The sequence below is a fragment of the Triticum urartu genome, chromosome 6A (genome assembly GCF_056163025.1).
Source record: "Triticum urartu cultivar PI428250 chromosome 6A, HENAU_Tu73, whole genome shotgun sequence".
Taxonomy (NCBI): domain Eukaryota; kingdom Viridiplantae; phylum Streptophyta; class Magnoliopsida; order Poales; family Poaceae; genus Triticum; species Triticum urartu.
This window is the reverse complement of record NC_141878.1, coordinates 580,953,121-580,959,525: the sequence shown is the minus strand read 5'-3', so window position 1 is coordinate 580,959,525 and position 6,405 is coordinate 580,953,121.

The window sequence follows — 6,405 nt, the reverse complement described above, 5'->3', positions numbered from 1 at the left end:
GGGCATCATCTCCATAAGCATCAACACCATCAAAAAGGGAATGATCAAACAACATATGAGTTAAAAAGTTACTCTCATCGGGAGGTGGGCATGGGTAGCTAATCCGCTCTTCCTCCTTTTGTTGTTCACTCCCCTCCCCCTTTTCATCTAGTGAGCTCATAATATTTTCTTCTTCCATTGGTTCCTGCAAAACATTAGTCTCTCCTCTAATAGAGGTGATCCTTTTGATCTCATTAGTAAGATAAGGATTACTATTGAAATTTTCAAAGTATAGCAAAATTTTCAGATTTCGTAGTAGCATCACCACTTCCAACATTCTCAAGCAAAGAGGCAATTTCATAAGCACCACTAAAGGTAGCAAATTCTTCAATTTTTTCTATATCATAATAATGATATTCTCCCTTAACATCGGAAACTAAGGTAAGATTATCATTATACTTACATTGGAATGGAAGGTGTGTAATATCCTTCCAAAAGCAAGAAGTTTTTTTATGTTGAGCACACAAAGTTCTAACAAAGCAATGTAATTTGATTAATAATCATTCAAGGTTTTCCTTTTTATGCAATCTGATTAATAAATCATCCAAGCGTTTCCTTTTTTTTGAGATAAGCGATATTTCATGAAGTTTGTATACTCTCCTAATGATTTCGCCCCAACCAAGTCAGTTGGGGTTCTTAGTGAAGGAAATATGCCCTAGAGGCAATAATAAAGTTGTTATTTATATTTCTTATATCATGATAAATGTTTATTATTCATGCTAGAATTGTATTAACCGAAAACTTAGTACATGTGTGAATACATAGACAAATATAGTGTCCCTAGTATGCCTCTACTAGACTAGCTCGTTAATCAAAGATGGTTAAGTTTCCTAGCCATAGACATGTGTTGTCATTCGACGAACGGGATCACATCATTAGAGAATGATGTGATGGACAAGACCCATCCGTTAGCTTAGCACTATGATCGTTTAGTTTATTGCTATTGCTTTCTTCATGACTTATACGTGTTCATATGACTATGAGATTATGCAACTCCCGAATACCGGAGGAACACCTTGTGTGCTATCAAATGTCACAACGTAACTAGGTGATTATAAAGATGCTCTGTAGGTGTCTCCAATGGTGTTTGTTGAGTTGGCATAGATCGAGATTAGGATTTGTCACTCCGATTGTCGGAGAGGTATCCCTGGGCCCTCTCGGTAATGCACATCACTATAAGCGTTGCAAGCAATGTGACTAATGAGTTAGTTGCGGGATGATGCATTACAGAACGAGTAAAAAGACTTGCCGGTAATGAGATTGAACTACGTATGGTGATACCAACGATTGAATCTCAGACAAGTAACATATAGATGACAAAGGGAACAACGTATGTTGTTATGCGGTTTGACCGATAAAGATCTTCATAGAATATGTAGGAGCCAATATGAGCATCCAGGTTCCGCTATTGTTTATTGACCGGAGATTTATCTCGGTCATGTCTACATAGTTCTCGAACCCGTAGGGTCCGCACGCTTAACGTTCGATGACGTTTTGTATTATGCACTAGTAGGGAAAAGCTTATAGGCAGACGCTTACTAGTAGCGAGGGTTTATAACCCTCGCTACTGCTACTTACTAGTAGCGCGGGTTTTTACCCCTCGCTACTACTAAGTTGATAGTAGTATTGGCGAACGTAGCAGAATTTTAAAATTTTCTACGCATCACCAAGATCAATCTATGGAGTCATCTAGCAATGAGGGAGAGAGGAGTGCATCTACATACCCTTGTAGATCGCATGCGGAAGCGTTCAAAAGAAGGGGGTTGATGGAGTCGTACTCGACGTGATTCAAATCACCGATGACCTAGTGCCGAACGAACGACACCTCCGCGTTCAACACACGTACGGTTAGGAAGACGTCTCCTCCTTCTTGATCCAGCAAGGGGGAAGGAGAGGTTGATGAAGATCCAGCAGCACGACGGCGTGGTGGTGGATGCAGCAGGATCCCGGCAGGGCTTCGCCAAGCGCAAGCGGGGAGGAGAGGTGTTACGGAGGGAGAGGGAGGCGCCAAGAGCAAGCGGTGCGGCTGCCCTCCATCCCCCCTCTTTATATAGGGGCCTTGGGGGGGGGGGCGCCGGCCCTAGGGTGATGGATCTCCAAGGGGGCGTCGGCCAAGGGTGGCTTCCCCCCAAGCCAAGTGGGGGGCGCCCCCACCCCTAGGGTTTCCCAACCCTAGGCGCAAGGCAGGCCCAAGGGGGGGGGGCGCACCAGCCCACTAGGGGCTGGTTCCCCACCCAATTCAGCCCATGGGGCCCTCCGGGATAGGTGGCCCCACCCGGTGGACCCCCGGGACCCTTCCGGTGGTCCCGGTACAATACCGGTAACCCCCGAAACCTTCCCGATGGCCAAAACTTGACTTCCCATATATAAATCTTTACCTCCGGACCATTCCGGAACTCCTCGTGACGTCCGTGATCTCATCCGGGACTCCAAACAACTTTTGGGTTACTGCATACTAATATCTCTACAACCCTAGCGTCACCGAACCTTAAGTGTGTAGACCCTACGGGTTCGGGAGACATGCAGACATGACCGAGACGCCTCTCCGGTCAATAACCAACAGCGGGATCTGGATACCCATGTTGGCTCCCACATGCTCCACGATGATCTCATCGGATGAACCACGATGTCGAGGATTCAATCAATCCGTATACAATTCCCTTTGTCAATCGGTACGTTACTTGCCCGAGACTCGATCGTCGGTATCCCAATACCTCGTTCAATCTCGTTACTGGCAAGTCACTTTACTCGTGCCGTAATGCATGATCCCGTGATCAACCACTTGGTCACATTGAGCTCATTATGATGATGCATTACCGAGTGGGCCCAGAGATACCTCTCCGTCATACGGAGTGACAAATCCCAGTCTCGATTCGTGCCAACCCAACAGATACTTTCGGAGATACCTGTAATGTACCTTTATAGTCACCCAGTTACGTTGTGGCGTTTGGCATACCCAAGGCACTCCTACGGTATCCGGGAGTTGCACAATCTCATGGTCTAAGGAAATGATACTTGACATTCGGAAAAGCTACAGCAAACGAACTACATGATCTTTGAGCTATGCTTAGGATTGGGTCTTGTCCATCACATCATTCTCCTAATGATGTGATCCCGTTATTAATGACATCCAATGTCCATAGTCAGGAAATCATGACTATCTTTTGATCAATGAGCTAGTCAACTAGAGGCTCACTAGGGACGTGTTGTGGTCTATGTATTCACACATGTATTACGATTTCCGGATAACACAATTATAGCATGAACAATAGACAATTATCATGAACAAAGAAATATAATAATAACCATTTTATTATTGCCTCTAGGGCATATTTCCAACAGTCTCCCACTTGCACTAGAGTCAATATTCTAGTTACATTGTGATGAATCGAACACCCATGCAGTTCTAGTGTTGATCATGTTTTGCTCTAGGGAGAGGTTTAGTCAACGGATCTGCCACATTCAGGTCCGTATGTACTTTGCAAATCTCTATGTCTCCATTTTGAACACTTTCACCAATGGAGTTGAAGCGACGCTTGATATGCCTGGTCTTCCTGTGAAACCTGGGCTCCTTGGCAAGGGCAATAGCTCCAGTGTTGTCACAGAAGAGAGTCATCGGGTCCGACGCATTGGGTATGGCTCCTAGGTCGGTAATGAACTCCTTCACCCAGACTGCTTCTTGTGCTGCCTCTGAGGCTGCCATGTACTCCGCTTCACATGTAGATCCCGCCACAATGCTTTGCTTGCAACTGCACCAGCTTACTGCCCCACCATTCAAAATATACACGTATCCGGTTTGTGACTTAGAGTCATCCAGATTTGTGTCGAAGCTAGCATCGACGTAACCCTTTACGACGAGCTCTTCGTCACCTCCATACACGAGAAACATGTCCTTAGTTCTTTTCAGGTACTTCAGGATATTCTTGACCGCTGTCCAGTGTTCCATGCCGGGATTACTTTGGTACCTTCCTACCAAACTTATGGCAAGGTTTACATCAGGTCTGGTACACAGCATATCATACATGATAGACCCTATGGCCGAGGCATAGGGGACGACACTCATCTTTTCTCTATCTTCTGCCATGGTCGGGCATTGAGCCGTGCTCAATCTCGTACCTTGCAATACAGGCAAGAACCCCTTCTTTGACTGATCCATTTTGAACTTCTTCAATATCTTGTCAAGGTACGTACTCTGTGAAAGACCAATGAGGCGTCTCGATCTATCTCTATAGATCTTGATGCCTAATATATAAGCAGCTTCTCCAAGGTCCTTCATTGAAAAACACTTGTTAAAGTAGTCGTTTATGCTTTCCAAGAATTCTATATCATTTCCCATCAACAGTATGTCATCCACATACAATATGAGAAATGCTATAGAGCTCCCACTCACTTTCTTGTAAATGCAGGCTTCTCCATAAGTCTGCGTAAACCCAAACGCTTTGATCATCTCATCAAAACGAATGTTCCAACTCCGAGATGCTTGCACCAGCCCATAAATCGAGCGTTGGAGCTTGCACACCTTGTGAGCATTCTTAGGATCGACAAAACCTTCCGGCTGCATCATATACAATTCTTCCTTAAGGAAACCATTAAGGAATGCCGTTTTGACGTCCATTTGCCATATCTCATAATCATAGAATTCGGCAATTGCTAACATGATTCAGACGGACTTCAGCTTCGCTACGGGTGAGAAAGTCTCATCGTAGTCAACCCCTTGAACTTGTCGATAACCCTTAGCGACAAGCTGAGCTTTATAGATGGTCACATTACCATCCGCGTCTGTCTTCTTCTTAAAGATCCATTTATTTTCTATGGCTCGCCGATCATCGGGCAAGTCAGTCAAAGTCCATACTTCATTTTCATACATGGATCCTATCTCGGATTTCATGGCTTCCAGCCATTTGTCGGAATCCGGGCCCGCCATCGCTTCTTCATAGTTCGAAGGTTCACCGTTATGTAACAACATGATTTCCAAGACAGGGTTGCCGTACCACTCTGGTGCGGAACGTGTCCTCGTGGACCTACAAAGTTCAGTAGTAACTTGATCTGAAGTTTCATGATCATCATCATTAACTTCCTCTCTAGTCGGTGCAGGCACCTCAGGAACATTTTCTTGAGCTGCGCCACTTACCGGTTCAAGAGATAATAATTCATCAAGGTCTACTTTCCTCCCACTTATTTCTTTCGAGAGAAACTCTTTCTCTAGAAAGGACCCATTCTTGGCAACAAAGATCTTGCCTTCGGATCTGAGGTAGAAGGTATACCCAACAGTTTCTTTAGGGTATCCTATGAAGACGCATTTTTCCGACTTGGGTTCGAGCTTTTCAGGTTGAAGTTTCTTGACATAAGCATCGCATCCCCAAACTTTTAGAAATGATAGTTTAGGTTTCTTCCCAAACCATAATTCATACGGTGTCGTCTCAACGAATTTCGACGGAGCCCTATTTAAAGTGAATGCGGCAGTCTCTAAAGCATAGCCCCAAAATGACAGCGGTAAATCGGTAAGGGACATCATAGATCACACCATATCCAATAGAGTGCGATTACGACGTTCGGACACACCATTACGCTGAGGTGTTTCAGGCGGCGTGAGTTGTGAAACTATTCCACATTTTCTTAAGTGTGTGCCAAATTCGTGACTCAAGTATTCTCCCCCATGATCTGATCGCAAGAACTTGATTTTCTTGTCACGTTGATTCTCAACCTCACTCTGAAATTCCTTGAACTTTTCAAAGGTCTCAGACTTGTGTTTCATTAAGTAGACATACCCATATCTACTCAAGTCATCAGTGAGGGTGAGAACATAACGATAGCCACCGCGAGCCTCAACACTCATTGGACCGCACACATAAGTATGTATGATTTCCAATAAGTTGGTTGCTCGCTCCATTGTTCCTGAGAACGGAGTCTTGGTCATTTTACCCATGAGGCATGGTTCGCACGTGTCAAATGATTCGTAATCAAGAGACTCTAAAAGTCCATCCGCATGGAGCTTCTTCATGCGTTTGACACCTATGTGACCAAGGCGGCAGTGCCACAAGTATGCGGGACTATCATTATCAACCTCACATCTTTTGGTATTCACACTATGAATATGTGTAGCATTACGCTCGAGATTCATTAAGAATAAACCACTCACCATCGGAGCATGACCATAAAACATATCTCTCATATAAATAGAACAACCATTATTCTCGGATTTAAATGAGTAGCCATCTCGAATTAAACGAGATCCTGATACAATGTTCATGCTCAAAGCTGGCACTAAATAACAATTATTGAGGTTTAAAACTAACCACGTAGGTAAATGTAGAGGCAGCGTGCCGACGGCGATCACATCAACCTTGGAACCATTCCCAACGCGCA